Source organism: Grammomys surdaster, unplaced genomic scaffold (genome assembly GCF_004785775.1).
Source record: "Grammomys surdaster isolate TR1022 unplaced genomic scaffold, NIH_TR_1.0 353, whole genome shotgun sequence".
NCBI lineage: Eukaryota > Metazoa > Chordata > Mammalia > Rodentia > Muridae > Grammomys > Grammomys surdaster.
In genome coordinates this window covers 132,135-143,560 of record NW_021604772.1, presented here as the reverse complement: position 1 = coordinate 143,560, position 11,426 = coordinate 132,135, and the positions used below count along the sequence as shown (strand labels likewise).

At 40.3% G+C, this 11,426-nt stretch overlaps 1 protein-coding gene and 1 pseudogene across 2 annotated transcripts in view; one reads left to right on the top strand and one right to left on the bottom strand.

Annotated features, from left to right (window-relative positions):
• The window catches only part of Shroom2 (shroom family member 2), a 139,417-nt gene that overhangs the window by 65,645 nt on the left and 62,346 nt on the right, over positions 1-11,426 (top strand). The window lies entirely within an intron of this gene.
• Positions 9,613-10,459, bottom strand: LOC114631191 (annotated as a pseudogene).

The following is an 11,426-nucleotide window of genomic DNA, read 5'->3' as shown; positions in this document are numbered from 1 at the left end:
AGAGAGAGAGAGAGAGAGAGTGAGTTTCTGTCCTGTCCACAAGTTTTGTGGGAGACAAAGTTTTATTGTTTACTTTGTATTTCTATAATTATGAGGTAAAATCGGCGTTGCTGGATTTTTTTTTTTGTTGTTGTTGTTTTTGAGACAGGGTTTCTTTGTGTAGCCCTGGCTCTCCTGGAACTCACTCTGTAGACCAGGCTGGCCTCGAACTCAGAAATCTGCCTGCCTCTGCCTCCCAAGTGCTGGGATTAAAGGTGTGCACCACCAACGCCCAGCTGCTGCATGTATTTCTTAATGTGCTTGGTATAATTTGTTTTTAATCTGGAATTACATATCTAAAAGGGATATCAATAGATGAACTAGGGCTGGAGAGATGATTCAGTGGTTAAGATCACTGACTGCTCTTCCAGAGGTCCTGAGTTCAATTCCCAGCAACCACATGGTGGCTCACAACCATCTTTAATGAGATCTGATGCCCTCTTCTGGTGTGTCTGAAGACAGCGACAGTGTACTCATATAAATAAAATAAATCTTTGAAAAAAAAAGAACTTGTTTTACATTTTAAAAAAATAGATGAACTAAAGCCTATTTAAAACATGCCAATGCCACCTAGAAAGCAAAGAGAGGAGACCATAGAGCTTTTACTGGCTGGTCTAGCTAAAAAGATAGGTGAAAGATTTCGGAAAGAGCAATTAAACTTTTCTCCTGAAGGATTGATGGAAGCTATTATGAAGAATTTCTGTTTTGTATTCTGCATACTGTTTCCTTTAAGTAAGGAGTATAGACAATTTTGTGCCTTAAATAAAACTGAATAGTTTAAGTAGCAAGATTTTAAAACAAAGCCATTTATTCAAGCATTTATTTGAAATATATTTTAATAACATATTAGTGTTTGATTTTTTTATAAATAATTTTGTATGAATTATAAGTAATAAGGGTAGGTATTATTCAAATTTGACATAGTTCTGTTTAGAGATGTGAAGACATTTACCAAGTTGGTAAATTAGTTAATATTAGGACTTATGTCTGTTTCTTAGTGCATGGTGAATAATTATTGTTAATCTTAAAGATAATCTTGTGACACTCCAGAGTAACAGGCTTTATTTCAGATGAACCAGTTGTTTTTATAAGTCCAGCGTGTATTCATTCACTTTTTTCTCCATGCTTCAGGCAACTACTCAATGTGCTCTCTGTACCTGTGGATTCGTTAGCATTTACTAGTAGTTTATTATTGTGTTCCAAGATGGGGCATGCCTTCTCACAAAAACTTCAAGACCTGGGGTGGTTTCATAGTAAAGCATGTGCTCAGCACCTAAGGCCCAGGTTGATTCTGAGCACCGAAAGAAGAGTCTAGCTCACAAAAAGTCACTCTGAAAGTGACTCATAGCTGGTACTTGTTAACATTTGAATTGTTGCCCCTGCATAGACTCCCCTCCCCTTAATGGCAGCTGCTCCCTGATTTTATTTCCTGTGTTTCTTTTATCTTAGTGTGTGAGGTAACCAGGGGACTAGCCAACTGGAATGAGATTTCAATAGGCCACTTTTACAAAGCAGTGGCATCTTGTTTCACTAGGCCCCAGCAATCTTGTCCTCATTGAGAAGCAGTACCCAGACAGTAATGCCTGAAGGGACATGGTGATATCTGTATCCTCAGTAAAGATTCTTCCACAGACAAAAGAGAATGGCTACTTTTCTCTGGGGTAGGTGGGGAAGAAAAGAACTTCAACTATCATCTCCAGCAAGAGCACATGTTCTTCTTCATGATGTCCAGGTGGCATTCGGGCTCATGAGCAGTAGGGTGGGGGACTCTATAGGAACCAGATCTATGGGGCTGTGACAGGTTGGGACCATCATGCCTACATTGTTCTTTGGTTTCCAAGGTGTTTGATGTTTTCAGTGCTACATAGTTTGTAGTATATATTTGTTTGTCTCTATAGAGTTGTCACCTGCTTTGTTCTCCTCAGTGCACAGTTCTACACCTGGTGATTTCATGGATAGGGCTGGCATGAAATCTAGGGTTTTCACAGAAGACTACAGACTATTTTATTGGGTAACAGCATTGGTTTGGCCACTCAGTTGGATTCAAAACATAGGGAGGCAGAGACACAAAGATTTAGAGAGCTCAGCCTGGTCTAGAGTGAGTTTAATGACACCTTGAGTAGTTTATTGAGATGCTGTCTCAAAATAATAAACACAAAGAAAGATTGGGGGATACAGCTCAATAATTGGAATACTTATCTAGAGTATATAAAATCCCAGGTTCAATTTCCAGAACTACAAAAACCACATCAAAATATACCCATGAACCCTAGGGAAATTTTCTTTTAAATATATGCCATAAATTATTTTTATAAGGCTGATATATTTTCAGTCCTTTTTCTTTACAATGAATTATGCCTGCCTTATTTTAAATCTTACTCTGGTAGTTTCTTGTGATCTTGTCCTGGATTGCAAGCCATTTTGTTGGTGACAAGCCAAGGGTAGGGTTGATTCATGCATGTTACTTGTCTGTTTGCTGATTGCCATAAACCGTCTTGTGAATCTAATTATATCTCCTAAGCTTTCATTCAGTAGCAGATTAACACCAAAGAGGAGGCTTTTCTTTTGCTGGAAGCTGCAAGGGTTAGGCAGCCTGCATCAGATGGTTGCACATTTTGCAGATGGCTGGCTTCAAAAGCTGGGCAGTAGTCTTGCTTGCTGGGAACAAGTTTCTTGCAGCATACATCATTCTCAGATGTTGCAGAGTTTCATTACCTTCAACTTTAGATGAGTACCCTGTTGTACTCTCCTCTGCCATGGTCTCATGGAGCTACCTTGAGAGGGTAGCCAGAATGCCTCAGTGCTAATTATTAGCACAGAATTTCCTGTGAGTAGCAACTTGCAGTGAGTGGTATGGCAGGAGTGATGGTTTCGAGACAGCAACAGGTCCTTTATCTCCTATTTTCTCTCCTCTTCTCTTTCCTCCATTCTAGAGAGCCTTTCTTTGGTAGAATTCTCCCAGAATAGGTACTCTTTGGGGTGTCAGGTTTCTAGGGGTGTCAAGTGAAATCCATATTTTAGGGTAGCTTGCTATTGTTTGCTAATGGCTAAGGGCATTTCTATTCTGTGAGCTTTGGGGGGGGGCATGCTGCTATGCTTATTTCCTTGTTGGAGCAGAGAGAAATATTTCATTTTCTAGGTCAAAGACTTGTTTTTCATTCTTTCTTCATTGTAAAAAATAAAGAACTAGATCTTTATGAGGGCTATATGTATGCTGTAACTAAGGCATTCAGATGATGTTTATAAAGTTCAATTTGGCAAAAGTATTGTCTAATGAGTCCTAGTGAGTAAAAGAGACATTACTTTGAATACATTGATGGCTTTTAGTTTTCATTAGTTTTACTATTTTGTTAATTTTTTGATAATACACAATAATATATTTTATTATGACATTTTCTTGCATATAATTATCACTATGCTTTGCCTTTTGTTTTCCTCTGGTGCTAAGGACTAAACCCAGGGTCTTGCTGATGCTAGGTAAGCATTTCACTGTTGAGTTACAACCTAACCCCATTGATGGTTTTTAATATATTGAAAGACACATATTTACTATATTAAGAGAGACATTAAGAGAAACTGTTATTTTTGTTTATTTCAAGTTTCTAAAGGAACTTTCACTAGACCCCAGTTGGCCTCAAACATGTTATCTTTCTGCTTCTGTTTTCCAAGTCTTGGATTCCAGATGTGTGCCATGGCACTCATCTCAGAGGAACTATAAATTGTAAGTTGTATAACTAGCTTTACATGATACAGATTATGTTGTTTTGATATCTCAGGAATTATCTTGTAAATTGTAGTATTAACAATGCAGCTTGTATTTTTATCTGTGGTGCTGTACCATAGAGTCATATTCTATACCTGTATTCTTCCCTCAGCTTATATTCTTTTTAAAAAGATTACCAGTGATGAGATCTACCTAACACAAAGGACTTTAGGAAGAAAGATTTCTCTATATACAGTTGAATTGTAAAGAGAAGTATTCTTTTGAGATTATGAAGTATTTTCTCTTGATATATGGGAGTGCCAGGACCTGTAGCCCAGCAGATACCAGGGATTCTGGCAACTTCTCAATGGCTATGTCTGGGCAGGAGGCCCATGTTTTGGTTATGTCCAACATGTTGCTCACCTTTGTTATTACTTGTAGGAGACCTGTGACTCTCAGAGGTCTCTGTCCTACCCTTGGCTATGTTTTGAGGATGCCCTGATTATCAGGTCTAGCTACTTGGCCTAGGAAAATGCACTTTTGGTGTCTCACCAAGAGGCATGGAGAGGTAATATCGGTAGAACTGTATAGATGGCTGCCCAATAGGTCACAGAGAGTGAATGGATATCACCTTTTCTTGTATTTGTCCCATCAAGTTTGCTATTACTAATCCCTTGCTTGTCTTTGGGGAAGGAAGCAAACACACCTCTTACCATATAGAACCTGTGTTTTCTAAAAAGAGTTTCACCTTGCATTTTGTTCCCTTAGTTTTTGCATCATCTGCTTCATTTCTGCAAGGAAAGTGTTCATGGTATGAGAACTGCCTATTCTGTCTACGTCCTATACACTCTTAGATATTTGCTCCTCTCCCCACTGCTTAAATATTTTCCTGTCTTTGCCACTCAAGATAACCTGGCCCTTAAAAAAACTATTTAGAATAGGTTCTAGTGAAGTGAATTTTATATAGCCTTTTCATGGTAGTTAAATCTAAACTCTTTTTATTTAATGAAGTTGTATTGTTAATGCTTTCATTAACGTGATTGTGAAATGTCTGAGTAACTCATTTTATACTGGGCATTGTGGCACATGCCTGTAATTCTAGTTCATAGAGGCAAGAAGAGCAAGAATTCCAGGCTAGCCTAGAGTGTATATGGTAACACTCTCAAAAATACAAACTAACTGAACCTAAATACATGCATGCATGCATGCATGCATAAAGACAGACAGACAGACACAAATGCACACACACACACATACACACACACACACACACACACACAACTCAGGTATTTTTGGTTATGAGACTTCTAGTATTGTTTCAGGTGGAATAGTTGTTATCATGGGTGGGAAAAAGGCATAGCAAGTATCTGGCCTCCACTATGGAAAATGGCTCTATTACTTTGTCTGTTGGTGTATATTTGCTTGTCTGTGGCTGTAGTGAAGTGACAGAAACAAACAACAATAACAAAATCCATAAAAACAAACAAGGCATACAGTTATTTCTTGAGCATCTTCTCTAGCTTCAGTTTCTAAACATAACCAAACATAAATGTTCATTTATTGTCGTTATTACTATTTTCAGTTTACAGTACTGGGTGGAATTTGGGGCCTCTTGAATACCAGGCAAGCACTCTATTCCTGAGCCACACCCTCATATCTTGGGATTTATTAAAGTTAAGGATAGAGAGGGTGTTTTGTGGCTTGATGCTTTTCCAAAGAATAGGACCTTCTATCCTCATTGAGCTGATGTATAATAAAAGAGGTGGCAATTTCCCCATAGCTACTTAGCACTTAGGGATGTAGAGTGACCATATATGTGAAGTATTATTTAATAGTTCTCCAACTATGGAAAACATTGTGCAGAGTGTAAATTAACAGATTTCCTTCGAAAATGTCATTTAATTGATTTTGTTAGTTTCATTTTAAGACAGGGTCTCGGGTATCCCACATTGGTTGTGAACTTAGTATGTACAACCTGAGGATGACCTTGAACTCTTAGCCCTCCTGCCTCTATTTTAAAATGTTGGGATTGCACATTTGTGCCACTAGACCTTGTTGACAAGTGTTATTTAATCACAATACCATTTGACTATTCACATTCATCCTGCAGCAGTTGGTTTGTTCTTCCACCTCCAGACAGGGTCTTGCTTTGTTGTCCAGGCTGCCCTTAATCATGCTGTCCTCCTGCCTTAACCTCCTCAGGTGCATCAATTACAGGAGTATACCACCATGAACAGTAGGCCTCTTCTTTGTATTCAACAGACTTGGTGATAACTTTCACGGAAATTATTTTATAATGGAGCTCTTATCTCATGATCAAGGTTCAATTCAACATTTCTTTACTACATGGTGGTGCTAATATTAGTCTCTTAGATTGCCTTCCTATGTGTTATGTATCTTGTGTATATATCATCTCTATTTCTTGGTCCTTTTTCTAGAAGAACCTTCTGAAATCTCAAATAATATTTTCTCTGTGGATATTGAGCATAACCAGAAGCTCTAAGAAGGAAATGTCTATTTTGAGTCAGGCAAGAGAGCCAGGATATACTTTAGTGGCACCTGTCCCTTTGGGATCTTTTTACAGCTGCCCCTATCCCCCATTCCTGGCCCCCAGACCAGAAGATCTTCCACTGGCACTTCTGTAGTCACTGAGATCACCAGGGTATTTTCAGTGCATTTCCCTCTGGCCCTTTATAGCAGGGATTTTCCAACCTCTTCCTCCCTTTATCTCTTCTGACTCTCTCAAAGACCATGAACTAGGTAAGATTCATTTTCCCTAAGACTCCTTCCCTCTAACCTTGGGGGACCCATCACACACCCATCCTCATGGGTTTCTTTGGGAAATGATCTTCTACATAATCAGCTGTAGTTCTGACATGCTGATTCTGTGGCTATCTTTTGTAGGGGGGGGGAAAGAAAGGGTCTTGTGTAGAAAAGGTTCACCTCAAACTTGTGGGAATCCTTCTGCCTTCACTACCTCAGGGTTAGGATTATAGATGTGAGTCACTATACCTCATTTTGTGTCTTTGTTCTTATATATAAGAACAAAGAAAGCTTATACTCATTAGCTCTGCTGTTACTCCTTAAGGCTATTTATAGTAGTTACATTAATGGCTGCACATTTGAATGTCTTTTGTTTTTTAGCCAACATTATCTGTTCATTGAAGTGAGGCCAGGAAGTTGTACTGGAGTCCTTTTAAATGCTGCTTGATGTGTTAGGCAGCTGGGAATCATGTGTTATTGATCGCAAGTGGCTTGGGTATGGAGTGGAGAGGATAAAGAGCTAGATTTTCGTTTTCTTTGCTTTTCAGTATTAGTAAAAGGTTGTGACAAAAGGCAAGAAAAATGATAGTTTATTTGGGTGTGCTTCAGTACTGGGTATGTTGTGAATTTATTCTGTAACCTTCTTTCAGCAGTGGGAAGTGTGACAGGGACAGGATGGAAGATACTAGAAGCAGCTTCCTTGGTCTGGCCAGAGCTGAGATAAGGGACTGTACTGGCTTGGAAAAGAGAAACTGTGGAGCTTTCATCCTTTGACTGCAGCTGTTATTGCTGAAGATTGGCCTTTGATGGCCTGTATCAGTTTCATCTGCTGAGTGTATCAGGACATTTGTATCTTTCCTGAATTCTCCTAATGTATAAAAGCAGGGACTCTTTCACTCTTGTCCCAAAGGACAAGATCTTATCAAGCACCATGCTCCCATTCACAGCATGGCATTTTCTACAGCACTACCTAGGAAAGAATGTACTGTTCTGTTAACTTCCCACAGTGCCATTAAACAGTCAACATTTCTTTCTTTTCCTTTCTTTATTTTATTTTTATTGGATGTTTTATTTACATTTCATATGTTGTCCCTTTACCCCATCCCCCACCCACCCAGGAAGACCCTATCCCCTCACCCCTCCCTCTTCTCTGTGGGTGTAACCCCTACCTACCCCCCCACTCCCACCTCCCCACCCTCAAAATTCCCACCCCCTGGGGCGTCCAGCCTTCATGAGGTCAAGGATCTCTTCTTCCACCTATGCCCAGCAGGGCCCTCCACTCTTACTTATTCAGCTGAAGCCCTGGATCCCTCACTAAGTGCTCCCAGGCTGGTGGTTTAGACCCTGGGAGCTGTGGTTGGTTGGTATTGTTGATCTCCTCATGGGGCCACAAACCCTTTCAGCTCCAATGGCCTTCACTCTAACTCCTCCATTGGGAACCCCATGATCAGTTCAATGGCTAGTTGTGAGCATCTGCCTCTGAATATGTCAGACTCTTGAAGACCTCTGAGGAGACATCCATATCAGGCTCTTATCAGCATACACTTCCTGACTTCCACATCAGCATCTACCTTTGGTGACTGCACATGGGATGGATACTCAGGTGGAATGGTCTTCAGATGGCCCCTCCTTCAGTTTCTGTCCCTCACTTTGTCTCCATATTTGCTCCCTTGAGTAATTTGTTGTTCCTTCTAAGAAGGACCGAATTACCCCCACTTGGTCTTCCTTCTTCATGAGCTTCATGTGGCCTGTGAGTTGCATCTTGGGCATTTCAAGGTTCTGGGCTAATATCCAATAATCAGTGAGTGAACACCATGTATGTTCTTTTGTGATTGGCTTACCTCATTCAGGATGATAATTTCTAGTTCCATCCATTTACCTAGGAAACTCTCGAATTCATTGTTTTTAATAGCTGAGTAATACTCCATTGTGTAAATATACCACATTTTTTGAATCCATTCCTCAGTTGAAGGACATCTGGGTTCTTTCCAGCTCCTGGCTATTATAAACAAGGCTGCTATGAACATAGTTGAGCATATGTCCTTGTTATATGTTCGAGCCTCTTCTGGGTATATGCCTAGGAGTGGTATAGCTGGATCCTCAGGTAATGCTATGTCCAATTTTCTGAAAAACCGCCACACTGATTTCCAATGTGGTTGCACCATCTTGCAGGCCCACCAACAATGGAGGAGTATTCATCTTTCTCCACACCCTCGCCAGCATCTACTATCACCTGAGTTCTTAATCTTAGCCATTCTGACTGGTGTGAGATGGAATCTCAGGGTTGTTTTGATTTGCATTTCCCTGATGACTAAGGACACTGAACATTTCTTTAGGTGCTTCTCAGCCATTCGAGTTTCCTCCATTGAAAATTCTTTGTTAAGCTCTATACCCCATTTTTAAATAGGGTTATTTGGTTGTCTGGAGTCTAATTTCTTGAGTTCTTTGTACATATTGGATATTAGCCCTCTATCAGATGTAGGATTGGTAAAGATCTTTTCCCAATTTGTTGGTTGTCGTTTTGTCCTATTGACAGTGTCCTTTACCTTACAGAAACTTTGCAATTTTATGAAGTCCCATTTGTCAATTCTTGATCTTAGAGCATAAGTCATTGGAGTTCTGTTCAGGAACATTTCCCCTGTGCCCAAGTATTCGAGGCTGTTCCCCACCTTCTCTTCTATTAGTTTCAGTGTATCTGGTTTTATGTGGAGGTCCTTTATCCACTTAGACTTGAGCTTTGTACAAGGAGATAAGAATGGATCAATTTTCATTCTTCTACATGCTGACCTCCAGTTGAATCAGCACCATTTGTTGAAAATGCTGTTCTTTTTCCACTGGACAGTTTTAGCTCCTTTGTCAAAGATCAAGTGACCATAGGTATGTGGGTTCATTTCTGGGTCTTCAATTCTATTCCATTGATCTTCCTGCCTGTCTCTGTACCAATACCAAGTAGTTTTTATCACTATTGTTCTGTAGTACAGCTTGAGGTCAGGGATGGTAATTCCTCCAGAAGTTCTTTTATTGTTGAGAATAGTTTTCGCTATCCTGGGTTTTTTGTTATTCCATATGAATTTGAGAATTTCCTTTTCTTTCTTTCTTTTTTTTTTTTTTGACAAACTTCTTAAGCTTTATTGGAGGAGGGAGAGGAGGAGGAGGCTCCTGTGTCGATCAGATTCTATTAAGAAGCTCTGAAGCCTGGGGATGACGGGACTGGAAAGCGAAGGGCACTTGGAGAAGGGATGCTGGACAGGAACATCTATGCCCTTGGGCGAAGAGCAAGGGCACCAGTCTCAGAAGCGACCATGCGGATGGTCTGGGGAACAACGTCGGTTCCTTTCTTGGGGACGGTGACCTGTATAGGACCTCGGAGGTGACCTATGCCTGGGTCCTCGCCCATAAGAGCTACCGGCGCAAGTTCCGGGATATGGGTCGTAGGTGCATAAAGTTTCAGAAGCCACCACGGGTGCATTCCCTCATCTCATACTGCCGGCAGCATGACTCTCGGAAGTCAGTGACAGGAGACAGCTCAGCATGCACGGCCTGACCATTAAACCAGCGGTTATTGAGTTCTGCCACAGCTTGCTCCGCATCCTCCTCCCGCCGGAACTTAACGTAGACATTGCCCACGAGGTGGTCCCCGAGGTTGTCACACACATTCATCTCTTCAATCTCTCCATACTTCTCCTGCAGTTCTGTGAATACCTCCTCAAATAAGTTATCATAGTGTTCTTGCACTTCCACATCGCTCACACGACAGTGTGATCCATCTGCAATTTGGGCTGTGTTCTGTGGATTCCGGTACAAGTTGAGCAGAACTATGGTCTGGCTGAAAGTCGGTTTGTTGTGAAGTTGGGAGCACTGGTCCCCGTGCCAGCAGGCCCCAATCTTAAAGTAAAAAGAGCAGTTAACCTTGTCCTTCTCAGTCCCGAATATCGAAGCTAAATATTCAGCCATTTTTCCCCACGAGAATTTCCTTTTCTAACTCTGTGAAGAATTGAGTTGGGATTTTAATGGGAATTGTATTGAATCTGTAGATTGCTTTTGGCAAGATGGCCATTTTTATTATATTAATCCTGCCAATCCATGAGCATGGGAGATCTTTCCATCTTCTGAGATCTTCTTCAATTTCTTTCTTCAGGGACTTGAAGTTCTTGTCATACAGGTCTTTCACTTGCTTGGTTAGATTCACACCAAGGTATTTATATGATTTGCAACTATTGTGAAGGGTGTCATTTCCCTAATTTCTTTTTCAGTCTGTTTATCTTTCATGTAGAGGAAGGCTACTGATTTGTTTGAGTTGATTTTATAACCAGCCACTTTGCTGAAGTTGTTTATCAGGTTTAGGAGTTCTCTGGTGGAAGTTTTGGGGTCACTTAAGTATACTATCACATCATCTGCAAATAGTGATATTTTGACTTCTTCCTTTCCTATTTGTATCCCTTTGACTTCTTTTTGTCGTCTAATTGCTCTGGCTAGGACTTCTAGTACTATATTGAATAGGTAGGGGGAGAGTGGGCAGCCTTGTCTAGTCCCTGATCTTAGTGGGATTGCTTCAAGTTTCTCTCCATTTAGTTTGATGTTGGCTACTGGTTTGCTGTAAATTGCTTTTACTATATTTAGGTAGGGGCCTTGAATTCCTGAACTTTCCAAGACTTTTATCATGAAGGGATGTTGAATTTTGTCAAATGCTTTCTCAGCATCTAGTGAGATGATCATGTGTTTTTTTTGCTTTGAGTTTGTTTATATAGTGGATTACATTGATGGATTTCCGAATATTGAACCATCCCTGCATTCCTGGGATAAAACCTACTTGATCATGATGGATGATTGTTTTGGTGTGGTCTTGGATTCGGTTTGCTAGAATTTTATTGAGTATTTTTGCATCAATGTTCATAAGGGAGATTGGTCTGAAGTTCTCTTT